The sequence below is a fragment of the Sus scrofa genome, chromosome X, assembly GCF_054392235.1.
Source record: "Sus scrofa isolate SSC_HxYL_T2T_F1_AM1 chromosome X, Sscrofa_HxYL_maternal_Yorkshire_Landrace_v2.0, whole genome shotgun sequence".
Classification (NCBI taxonomy): domain Eukaryota; kingdom Metazoa; phylum Chordata; class Mammalia; order Artiodactyla; family Suidae; genus Sus; species Sus scrofa.
In genome coordinates this window covers 35973952-35987678 of record NC_139401.1, presented here as the reverse complement: position 1 = coordinate 35987678, position 13727 = coordinate 35973952, and the positions used below count along the sequence as shown (strand labels likewise).

The 13727-nt window shown below is 36.2% G+C and overlaps 1 protein-coding gene across 2 annotated transcripts in view; it reads right to left on the bottom strand.

The window, feature by feature from the left end:
* PRRG1 (proline rich and Gla domain 1) overlaps positions 1-12542 on the bottom strand; it is an 880589-nt gene extending 868047 nt beyond the window's left edge. For both annotated transcript variants that reach the window (XM_085007671.1, XM_085007674.1), the window contains exon 1: positions 12500-12542. The gene's annotated coding sequence lies outside the window, so the exon portion shown is untranslated. The remainder of the gene's footprint in view (positions 1-12499) is intronic.
* Between the last annotated feature and the right edge of the window lie 1185 nt (positions 12543-13727).

Genomic DNA, 13727 nt, shown 5'->3' with positions numbered 1-13727 from the left:
CCATCTATATCCATTCTTAAAGCTCTATCTCATTTCCTGTGAAGGAAATGAGCAAGTGAACTCTTCACAATCTACCACTTGGAAGGCTTCTTTTCACCACTGCACTTTACAGCTATCCTTAGGACTACACCTAAATAGCTCTCCAGCAAAGCAGCAGTGTAGTTTCATGTTGACTCATCTGTGAATCAAGACCAAAATTCTTCCTTATTCATCATTAGATTGTACTGGATTCACCAAAGGAATAAGTTTAGAAGAGGAATTTGTGCAATACAATTAAGTGGTATGAGAGTCTGCAATATGCTCACATGATTTACTTTTAGATATGCTGTGTCTGTTCCTAGCCCTTAACATAGTGTTCAGTTTTTGTACCTGTCATAATTTAACAATCACTGAGTTTGTTAACAGCCATATAATTATGGAAAGATCCATTTGTACCATGTACCATCATATAGCATAGATTAGAGGAACTGCTAAAACCTAAAAGAAATGCTATCATGTATCATGTACTATTATGAAGTCAAACAGTCCTTGATATCAAAACCTGCTAAAGGCATCAAGATAACTGCACATTGAGATCACTCATCAATACAGACAAAATATCTTAAATATTAGGAGAGAATTTAGTAGTAATTTACTAAGAAATAAAATATCACATATAAACAATGCAAGGTTGGTTTCATGTTTATCTCTAACACCATACACAAAAGTAACCTCAAAAATGGATTAAAGACCTCAACATAAGGCCAGATACTATAAAACTCAAAAGGAAAACAGAACACTCCTTGACATAAATCTCAGCAGTATCTTTTTGATCCACCTCCTAGAGTAATGAAAATAAAAACAATAAACAAATGAGAACTAATCAAACTTCTAAGCTTTTTCACAGCCAAGGAAACCATAAACAAAATGAAAACACAACCCACAGAACAGGAGAAAAATCTTTGCAAATGTAGTGACTGACAATGGATTTAATCTCCAAAATATAGTAACAGTTCATACAGTTCCTTACAAAAAAAAAAAAAAATCCAAAAACCAAAAAACAAATAACCCAATCAAAAAATGGGCAGAAGATCTAGACGTTTCTCCAAAGAAGACATGCGATGGCCAACAGGCACATGAAAAGATGCTTAACATCACTGATTATTAGAGAAATGCAAATCCAAACTACAACGAGGTATCACATCACACCAGTCAGAATGACCATCATCAAAAGTTCATAAACAATAAATGCTGGAGAGTGTGTGAAGAGAGGGGAACCCTCCTATACTGTTGATGAGAATGTCAATTAGTACAACTACTACGGAGAACAGTATGGAGGTTCGTTAGAAAACTAAAAATACAACTACCATATGATCCAGCAATTCCACTCCTGGGCATGTATCCAGAGAAAACCTTAATTTGAACTGATACATGCACCCCAATGTTCATAGTGGGATGATTTACAATAGCCGAGATATGCAAACAACCCAAGGGCGGCCCATGAATAGATGATTAGTTTAAGATGATACACACACATGGGCTTATTATTCAGTGATAAAAAAGAATTACATACTGCCATTTGCAACAACACTGATGAACTCGGAGGATATTATGCCAAGTGAAATAAATGAGGCAGAGAAAGACAAATACTGTATGTTATCACTTATATGTGGAATCTGAAATGCATAAATGCATCTACATACAAGACAAATAAAACTCACCAATATAGTAAACAAACATATGGTTACCAAAGGGGAAAGGGAAGGTAAGAAGCTGAGTATGGAATTAACAGATATTAACTATTATAGCTATAAACTCTGATTGACTATTTAACACTAAGAACTATGTTCAGTATATAGTAGAAAATAATCTGAAAAAAAAGATACAACTTAATGACTGCTGTACACATGCAACTAACAATATTGTAAATCAGCTATACCTCTTTAAAAAAAAATCAACATCATTAGTCATTAGGAAAGCAAAAATCTAAAACCCACTGTGAGATTCCATTACAGTCTCTCAGCAGACAAAGTGTTGGTTTGGTTTGGAGCAATCGCAATTTTCATACTTTACTTGAGACAACCACTTTTGTAGGACAATTTGATAGTTTCTTTTAACGTTAAAAATATACTGCCATATAACTCAGCCATTCTATTCCCACTTACTTATCCAATAAAAATGAAATCATGTGTCAAAATACCTTTGAACATATTCTCAGCACCCCTATTCTTAATATCCTCAATCTGGAAGCAAATCTCATGTCAGTCAGATATACAGACTATGACATAAAATGAAAAAAATCACACAGCAATTTAAAAAAATGCACTACTGATACAACATGAATGGATTTCAAAAACAGGTGGTTTTTTTTTTTTGGATAAAAGTCGAGTATTCCCATCCACATGCACAAACAAAAATTTAAACCATCTAATTTCTTTTATTTATGTCTTACAAAAGGGAAAAATTAACTTACAGTTAAAGAAATCAGAGTAGATATTATCTGGGTCAAGATATAGGAAGGGTTGACTACGGAACATGGGTAAAATTTCTGGAATAATGGAAAACTTCTATACTTTTATTAAAATGCTAGTCAAAAGGTACATAATTTTTGAAACTTCTTAAACTGTACCCTTAAAGTGGGTACATATATTGTATGTGAATTTTGAGTTTATTTTGTAAAATAATTGGATAATCATCCTTCAGGTACAGTAATACTCAACATCACTTTCAAAAGCACAAATGTTGGAAAAGGAAGTATGTTCTATTAGTTTGCTAAGGCTGCTGTAACAAAGCACCATGAACTCAGTGTCTTACTTAAATGACAGAAATTTATTGCCTCATAGTTCTGGAAGCTCCAAGTCTGAGATCAAGGTCTCAGTAAGGGCATGCTCCCTCTGAAAGTGCTAGAGGAACACTCTGTTCCAGTTCCCCATTCTGCTTCTGGTTCTTTCCTGGCTTGTGGTAGGTTAACTCTCATCTTCTCAAGGTGTACATGCCTGTCTGTCTTCACATGGCTTTCCCTTTGTAAGGATACCCGTCATATTGGATTAGGATTTCCATAGCCAGGCAAAATCATTCCTTTCTATTCTATCAGTCAATGGTATAGAAATTGTCTTCCTTTACAGCTATCATTGGGTTTTAGTGGAGGAAATCAAGTCAGTATGGCAATGGCAGGATCCCCCATGTTGTCCAGCCCTACCCTTGCCACTTGTTGATAGTACATCATTTTTGTTCGGACCTATTAAATGGTTTTTTTATGAAATCTGTTCTCTAAGCCAACATTAAAGAGAATGAAGGGTAGTCTTGCAAACTCTTGAAGCAGTAATATAATCAATTAAAGAAGTAAGATCATGTTACAACTCCAGGGAAAGACATAATCAGAACAGATGGCTAACTTACTTAATTGATTCTTGGTCCCTGACTAGTGTGGGCTCCACGGCTAAGAGAATAGAAGAACGGAGTTACATTGAAGCCACATCGTTAAGGGGCAGTAAGAACTTCTTGGGAATTTCCAAGCAATGAGTAAGTTTTATTAATGCTTTTCATCAACTCACTAGCTGCTGAAGTTATTAAGAACCCTGCAGGGAACATTCCATAAAGAGAGTACCTTGAGGAGTTTGTCTTCAAGCAGATGGTAGTAGTTCTGGTATCATATGTTGGTTTTAATGTTTCATGATTTTATCCAAAATGTTAAACATTAAGTATTAAAACAGGTGTCTAACTTAAAGCTTTATGGGCAGGCCTTGTTTCACTGCATTTTGTTTTATTATGCTTCACAGATCCTTTCTTTAAAATGGTTTTTTTTCATCATAGCTGGTTTACAGTGTTCTGTCAAGTTTCTACTGTACAGAAAAGTGACCCAGTCACACATACATATTCTTTTTCTCACATTATCATGCTCCACCATAAGTGACTAGATACAGTTCCCAGTGCTATACAGCAGGATCTCATTGCATATCCACTCCAGATGCAATAGTTTGCATCTATTAATCCCAGACTCCCAATCCATCCCACTCCTCCCTCAGCAACCACAAGCCTGTTCTCCGAGTTCATGAGTTTATTTTCTGAGGAAAGGTTCATTTGTGTCACATATTTGATTCCAGATATAAGTGATATCATATGGTATTTGTCTTTCTCTTTCTGACATACTTCACTTAGCATGAGAGTCTCTAGTTCCATCCATGTTGCCACAGATGGCATTATGTCGTCCTCTTTTATGGCTGAGTAGTATTCCATTGTGTATATATATACACACACACACACCACATCTTCCTAATCCAATCATCTGTCAATGGACATTTGGGTTGTTTCCATGTCTTGGCTATTGTGATAGTTCTTCAGTGAACATACAGGTACATGTGTCTTTTTTAAGGAAAGTTTTGTCCAGGTATATGCCCAAGAATGAGATTGCTAGGTCATATGGTAGTTCTATATTTAGTTTTCTGAGGTTACCTCCATACTGTTTTCCAGAGTGGTTGTACCAATTTACATTCCCACCAACAGTACAGGAAGGTTCCCTTTTCTCCACACCCCCTCCAGCACTTTTTATTTGTGGACTTATGAATGATGGCCATTCTGACGGGTGTGAGGTGGTACCTCATAGTAGTTTTGATGTGCATTCCTCTAATAATCAGTGATGTTGAGCATTTTTTCATGTGCTTGTTGGCCATCTGTTTATCTTCTTTGAAGAAATGTCTATTCAGGTCTTTTGCCCATTTTTCCATTGGATTGTTGGCTTTTTTGCTGTTGAGTTGTGTAAATTGTTTTATATTCTAGAGATTAAGCCCTCGTCCATTGCATCATTTGAAACTATTTTATCCCATTCTCTAAGTTGTCATTTTGTTCTTTTTTTTTATGGTTTCCTTTGTGATGCAAAACTTGTCAGTTTGATTAGGTCTCATTGGTTTATTTTTGCTCTTATTTCTGTTGCCTTTGGAAACTGAACTGAGACAACATTTCTAAGGTTGTTATCAGAAAACACAGTACCTTTTTTGTTGTTGTTTTTTAAACAAATTGAAGGTTTATGATAACGCTGCATTATCATAATAGTTAGCATTGTTTAGTAATATAGTACTTTTTAAAGTATGTGCATTTTAAATACATAGTTCTGCACACTTAATAAATGATCATATAGTGTAAACTTAACTTATGTAAATTGGGAAACCAAAACAAAAATTGTGTGACGTGATTCCTTTTATTGCTGAGCTCTGGAACTTAACTCGCATTACCTTTAAGATCTTAGGGACTAGAAAAAACAAACATCAGCAAGTCCTGGCAACACAATATCCATCATGTGAGGACATGGCAAAAAATATTCCTGTCAATGAACCAGGAAGAAGCCATTACCAGACACCAAATTTCTTAGTGCCTTGATATTGGACTTCTCAGCCTTTTAGAAATTTTGAGACATAACCATTCTATGGCATTTTTGTTTTAGAAGTCCAAATGTACAAGAACACTATATTAGTCTAGTATATTATTCTTAAATCAGAGATATTGATTAAAATCTTGCTTTTATCATTTTGTACCCGTGTAACTTTGGGTCTCAGTTCCTCTATCTAAAAGATGGAGATAAAAGTGGTACCTCCCTATGTGTCTTCTGAGGATTAAAAGGTGACACTTTGGTATTATTTCACCTGATATAATCACCTCCCCACCTTTTTTTTTTTTTTTGAAATCTATTATATACAGAATTACTCAGAATTTTTTTCCTTCTTTTGATCCTAGCCATTGAGGTACTAGTGAAATTCATGGATGAGTACTTCATCTAGTGTGTACTTTCTCTATCATAACTACCTGTATCACGATTTTTCCAACCACTCAAATAGATAGATTTGACTTTCAATGAAATAACTTAGTCAATGTGAAGTTTTTCAAAATACATCTTCTGTGTATTGAGGACCATCAGTGGCACAGGAAGTAAGGACAGGTAAGTGATGTTGTATCTCAGCCCAAGGATCTTACCATGCACTGAGGGAGATGGGAATGTATGAGGTAAACAGGAACACAGAGGAGGAAGGCTAACTCTTTTGGAGGACAATGAGAAAACTTTCCAGGAGTTCCTATCATGGCTCAGTGGTTAACGAATCCGACTAAGAGCTATGAGGTTGCGGGTTCGGTCCCTGGCCTTGCTCAGTGGGTTCACTATCCGGCATTGTCACGAGCTGTGGCGTAGGTTGCAGACGCGGCTGGGATCCTGAATTGCTTCGCCTCTGGCGTAGGCCAGCAGCTGCAGCTCCGATTCAAGCCCTAGCCTGTGAACCTCCCTATGCCATGACAGCGGCCCAAGAAATGGCAAAAAGACAAAAAAGAAAAAAGAAAAAAAAAAGAAAACTGTCCATTGAGGAGGTGAAGATTGAGCCGAGTTTAAAGTTCCAATTCATAAGTCATTAGGAAGACAGGATAAAGGACATTTATGGCAGTGGGAACTGGATTTGCAAAATCATGGTGGTGTTTGAAGGAATGGAGGTTTGAAAGAACTAAAAGCAGTGTGGTATTTATAGAGAAAGATTTTTGAAGATGGATGGGGGAGGTGAAAGCAAGAAAAGTAGGTCTAAAAGACAGTGTGTCTTGATAAACAACTAAAGGCATTTGCCTTAATCATCTTCTGTATGAACAACCCATGGTCTCAGGCTAAGTATTCAATGGCAAAAACCTGAACATGCAATGAAAGAAAGCAACAACATATACTGAGCACCTATTATGTGCCAGTCTCAAGACTAAGGACTTCTCACATAGGGTCATATTTAACTGACATAAAATTAATCAAGAATTCCATCCTCTTTCACAGTGCCGCAGATAAACTCCCAAGCAAAGCTTCTGGGGGAAACAATAAAGGAAAAGGGAATTGTGTTTATTAGCCTCTGTTGATGATACTTGAGCTGTTTAAGAATATCAAATCCAGTATAGTAGAACTAGCACCTGGTAAAAATTTAAGAGCTTGTGCCCTGCACTGTTTTGCACTGAGTAAGTCAACTTCCCTTGACATATTACCACTGTAAAACATGAAGGGATGGACCAGGGGATGTCTGGCATCACTTCCTGAAAGAAATTTTTTAGCTCTATTAAGAAAAAAAGAGAAGACTCAAATTAATCAAGTCAAAAATCAAAGAGGAAATGTTACAACTGAAAGTACAGAAATAAAAAGGATCATGAGACTATTACAAATCATTACAGACCAAAAAACTGGACTTAGAAGAAATGTTTACGTCACAGAAATGTATCAACTGCCAAGACTGAATCGTGAATAGAAATTTTGACTAAACCTGTAACTAACAGAGGTTGAATCAGTAATTAAAAACCCCTCAACAAAAGCAGCTCAGCATCATACGGCTTCACTGGCAAAACTTGCCTAACATTTCAATAGGCATTAACAACAACAGTTAATAAAACTGGACTGTATACTTGAAATTCACTAAGAGAGTAGATATTAAGTGTCTTCACGACTCCTCCCCGCAAAAAACAACCTAGTAAGTTAACTATGTGCATCAATGGGTGTGATTAACTTGATTGTGGTAACCATTTCACAATGCACATGTTTATCAAATTATTGTGTTGTACACCTTAAATATACAATTTATTGAAGCATAATTGACAAAAATTATATAAAGCTAGAGAAGAGTTAATGCCAACCCTTTTCAAAATTTTAGAAAAGCTGAAGAAGGAATACTTCCAAACTCATTTCATGAAGCCGGAATCACCCTAATTCCAAAATCAGACCAAGAAAAATGAATTATAGGTCAATATTCCTGATGAATTTAGATGCAGAAATTATCAACAAAATACTAGCAAATTGAATTCAACAGCACATTAAAAGGATCATGCACCCTAACAAAGGGAGGTTTATCCCTGGGATGAAAATGATTCAACATATGTAAAAAATAAATAGATCAGTAAACATGATAGACCACATTTCATAATGATAAAAGTCACATGATAAAAATCTAAATAGATACAGAAAAATAATAAAATTTGACACCTTTTATGGAAAAAATGAGGTATAGAAGGATATTACCTCAACATAATAGAAGTCTTAAGTGAAAAGCCCACAGCCAATACCATACTCGGTGATAAGTTTTTCCTGTAAAATTTGGAGCAAGGCAAGGATGCTCTCTCTAATCACTTCTATTCATCACAGTGCTTCAGTCCTAGCCAGAGAAATTAGGCAATGAAGAGAAATAAATGACATCCAAATTAAAAATGAAAGAAATAAAAATGTCATGGTTTGCAGATGGTATTATCATAACAAAAACCTCAAAACTATATAAAAAACTATTAGAACTGAAAAAAGAATTCAAAGAAGTTATAGGATACAAAATCAAAACACAACAGTCAATTGTGTTTTAATACACTAAAAACCAACTATCTGTAAAGCAAATTAGGAAAACAATCCTACTTATAGTAGTATCAAAATAAAATACCTAATAATAAAATTAAAGAAGTGAAGGACCTGGGGCACTGAAAACTAACACTGTTGAAAAAAATTAAATGACACAAAGACATTCTGTGTTCATAGATTTAAAGACTTAATATTGGTAATATATCCATACTATCCAATGTGATTTATAGATTGAACATAATACTTGATTTATAGATTCAATCCACTATGTATCAATACCCCAATGGCATTTTTCTCACAATAGAAAAAAGGCAAAATTCATATGGAATAGCCAAAACAAATCCTGAAAACTATGACTCAAGCTTGAGGCATTACATTCCTGATTTCTATATATGTTACAATGCTATAGTAATCACACCAGGTATATTACTGGCATAAAGATATATAGCTATATATATGTATCTATAACTCAATGGAATAGAATAGAGAGCCTAGAAAAAAACTCCTGTATATATGGTCAACTGATCTTTGACAAGTGTGCCAAAAAGACAGAGTGGGTTAAGACTAGTCTCCTAAAGCTATGATACCTATGATAATATTATAATTACTTATGTATATGCAAATAAATAAAATTGAAACCTTCACTTATACCATATACACAAAAAAATCAACTCAGAATGGATTAGAGACTTCTATTTAAGATGTGAAACTATAGAACTTAGAGGAAAACAAAGGGGAAAATATTCACGATATAGATCTTCACAATGATTTCATGGATAGAACACTAAAAGCACAGGCAGCAAAAGCAAAAATAGACAAGATGGATTACATCAAACTGAAAAGCTCCTGCATGGCCAATCAAAAACAATAGAATGAAAGACCAACTTAACAAATGGGACAAAATATTTGCAAACCATATATCCAATAAAGGGTCGATTTTCAAAATGTCTAAGAACTACTGTAACTCAGTAGCAAAAACCAATTATTAACCTAATTTTAAAATGGGCTAAGAATCTAAATAGACATTTCTCCCAAGAAAACACACAAATGACCGACATGTATACGAAAAGATGCTTGAAGTTCCTGTTGTGGCTCAGTGGTAAAGAACCCTACTAGTGTCCATGAGGACAGGGGTTTGATCCCTGATCTCACTCAGTGGGTCAGGAATCCAGCATTGCCATAAGCTGTGGTGTAGGTCACAGACATGGCTTGGACCCTCTGTTGCTGTGGCTGTGGTATAGGCCGATAGCTGTGGCTCAGATTCATCCCCTAGCCTGGGAACCTCCATATCCTGCGGGTGTGGCCCTAAAAGACAAGAACAAAAAACAAACAAAAAAAGAAACAAAGAAAAGATGCTTGACCTAAGGAAAATATGAATCCAAATCACAATGGGATATTACCTCACACCTGTTAGGATGGCTAATATCAAAAGAACAAAATACAGCAAATATTGGTGAGGTTGTGAATCACTTGGAACACTTTTATACTCATGATTGGAATTCAAAATTGCGCAGTGACTTTTGCAAGTAGTATTGAGGTTCCTCAGAAAGTTAAAACTACAAAAATCATTATTACCCAGCCATCCCTCTTCTGGGTATTTATCCATAGTAATTGAAATCAGGATCTGAAGAGCTATTAGTACCCCCATTTTCATTCTGGCCTACGTACCATAGCCAAAACGTACCAACTTACATGTCCACATATAACTGAATGGATAAAGAACATGTGGTATATACAAACAATAGACTATCATTCAGCCTTTAAGACAAAGGAAATTATGCAACATGTGACAACATGGATGAACCTGGAGGGCAATTACGCTAAGTGAAACAAACCAGTCACAGAAAGACAAATGCTTCATGATTCCACATATGAGGGATGGAAAATAGCCAAACCCATGGAAGTAAACCACTGAATTTTGGTTTCCAGGGGCTAAGGGGAGGGGTAAATGGGGGTATTGTCAATCAACAATTTTAAGGTTTTAATTATGCAAGACATAATTTGTAGAGATCTGCTGAACAATATTGTGCCTATGGATTATGACAGTATTTTATACTTAAAAATTCAAGTGTTCTTAAGTTCTAAATCTTAAATGTTAAGTATTCTAACCACAATAAAATAAACAATACTTTAAAAAACACATCTTGCTGGCACCTTGATTTTGGACTGTTAGACTCAAAAATTCTGAGAAAAATCAATTTCTGGTGTTTAAGCCATCTGGTCTGATCTTTTGTTGGGGCAGCCTGAATTGATCAATACACCAGGGAAATCACTGCTTTGTTGTTCCTCAAGTCCTAAGCCATCCCACCATCTCTGCCTGTCAGAGTCTTCCTGTCCTTTTTTTTAAATGATGCTAGGTTTAGGGCTTTTCATTTCAAGACTGAGGACATACCAGAAAGGGGACTCCTTCATCTTGGCTAGAATTGGAATCTTCTGCTCTGTTCTTCAAATTCCAACAATTAAAGGTCACCAGGCAGAAGTATGGGATAACGACATTAGGTAAAACCTTTCTAATTGATAAGGATCAAATGAAATAGGCATATCTCAGCTATGTGCCAGGATTAGCTATGTCTTTTGTGACCCTCCTGTTCATAATACTGAATGCTCAGCATGAATGGGAATAAAGTAAGCATCAGATTTAGTTCCCACTTAACTATTCTTCTCTCAAATTTTCTAAATAAGAATACCCAACTAAAGACTCCAACGAGTTCAAACACCTAGACTTGCTCCTTTGCTAGTCCATGCTCCCCTGAGGGTTAAAGTTGCTTTACAGCATGTAAACATTCATGTGTGCCTTTGTTATAAATTTACATGGTTGCAGCATTGCAAGCCTTGCATATGCCTATTGTGAAGCTTAATTCCAGCCTATTCTCGTCATTATCTACAAGGATTAAATAATAATTTAAGTATCTCCTTTATCCACAAGACACTTTAAATCTGTAAATTATAGACCATTATGGGATGGAAGGTGCTTCCTATGGATCTTTAAGGATTTATCTTTTTTCTCAGGCCGGGATGCTGTATTCTCTGAACTTGGAGGTCACAGAACCTTGACGCTTTCCTTGTCTCCCATTAAAAGTTCTTTAATAGTGACTGCAAGAGTGAAGAGTAACCCTAAGAGCTGCTCCCACTCCTAGATCCCAGAAATATTACCATCAGCTGTGGGGTTGCAGGATTTAATAACAAAGGAAGCTCCATCACATTGCAGAAAACATGATTCCCAACGTGCTTCCCAACGTGGCTCTCGCTTACATGCTTATTTTCCTCATTACTTTGCTATTATTTTTAAATGCTCATCCTCAGTAGTAGTTGGGCAATTAACTATGGAGCTTCATAGAGGTTACTCGTAACCCCTGACGCCCCCTCGAATTCATGTAATCTCTACCCTCTCTAAAGATAATTCAAGTAGACAAAGCTTCATGACTCTAGGGATTTTTAAGATCTTTTTGTGAACCAGAGGAGAGTAGTTGGATTGTGTGAACACCTGCCATGATTTGGTGCTTAAAAGTCCTTTAGCAACACTTTTTAGCTTCACAATTAGTTCTTTTGTAGAAATAGTTACAGTTAAGAGCATATGTGTTAGTTTCTTAAATGTGTTAGAGAAAGTTTGAGTCCCTCCTCTACAAACAGAATGCAAAGCTGTAAAAACGTAATTACCCCGTTGTTTATACTTACTAATAACTCAAACACCATTGACTATTATAATGAAAAACATGAAATAGTTTCTATTTATGAAACAATATTTACATTTTCAAACTGTATCTGGAAGTGAACTCTTCCACCTATACACAAAGAACTCATTAATTTATGAATGTTTAATTATTACTTGTTTGCATAGTTAACCAAGGCTCATAATTTCCCAAGCTCTACAGAGCAGTTTCCCAGCAATCACCTTTTCTCATCTACTTTGGGTGTATCAGAATTATCCTGAGAAGCCCAACTAACCCAGGAAATCAGAATACCCAGACTTCATTGAGAGATGAAGAAGTATGCTCAAAGAAAGTAAGTGGCTACTCCAAGTTATCCTATTTCTTAACTGCTGGACTGTTGGTTTCAAAGCCTAGGCATTCCATTGGTAAAATCTGAAACTGGCCGGGCATAGAAAGACCAAGGAGAAACCAAAAAAGAGAAAAGCCACTCCAGATCTACATGTTAACAGATTTGAAAAACAAAGGAACTTACATGTGAAGGTTTTCTCCAACAGCCACAAGAAGATGTCCGGACTGGCGCGGGAGCCTCCTAACAGTTTATATAGAGTATTTAACGAGGTTGCATCACGTATATGCCCAGATGGTTTCAATAACATTATCATCTGAGGCTGCGTCCATGAAGAAGCAACTAGGGGCGGAGGGTACGGAGCCTCTGATTGCCCAAGCCCAGCCTCCCACACAGACCAATACTATTTTCATCACATTAATGATTTTCACATTTCAGTGGTATATCAGAATCACCCGGTGGGCATGTGAAACCACAGATAGCTGGGAAACACCCTCAGAGTTTCTCATTCCGTTTACCTGAGGCGGGCCCCACGCAGATTCATTTCAAACAAGATCCCACACAGCTGCTGATACTGCTTTTCCCAGGGACCTCTCTGAGAATCACAGCCCTACAGAAGTTTTCTCCTATATCTATATGTTATTTTAATTTTAAAGGACTTTTAAAACCTTTTTATTTTGGAGAATTTTGAAAATACACAAAAAATGCCCAGAAATGTAGAAAGAATCCTCACAAATCCATTGAGTATGGAAAATCATCCAACAAAAGGGACTTCATGTGCTAAAGGATTTAATATGTTTAAAGTGCTAATATGGCATATTATTTATTTATTTATTTTGCACTTTCCCTTAGGAGATAGGCATTCTCATAATTTCCAAAATGTTAATAAAAGTTGTGTTTTATATTATTACTGTACTAATTTTCTGTTTCCACTGTTGCTTAATGTATACTGTCTCTAGAACTCTAAAGCGGTGATAGTGGTTTACTAGCTTCCATGTTGCGGTGGGGGAAATGGAGGCTCAGATGGTTATTAAGCAACTCACTCAGGACTCATCCTTAAGTCTGCCACCAGAACTCATCTTGACAGACTATTTTCATTTGTTTCAGTTAAAGTCAAACTCATCTGACTTTAAGGCAAAAGCATATTTCATTTGTGCTTACTTTCATATGTATACCCAATAATGGTGATACAACCTTAGCACTTGTGGCCAGATGTGTGGTGTGTGGCCCAGGAAGATTCTGACCTCCTAGAGGAGAGGAAGTGGCTGCATTTTAAAACTCCCAGTGTGGCTAACTGCTATTAGGATTTAAACACCACCACTTGACTCAATCTTCATGCCAGACTGTGGAGTTCTTCCTTCTTTTAGGACCTGACTCTCCCTGGGATTTGTCAAGGAGAAAGACAAGAAACTTT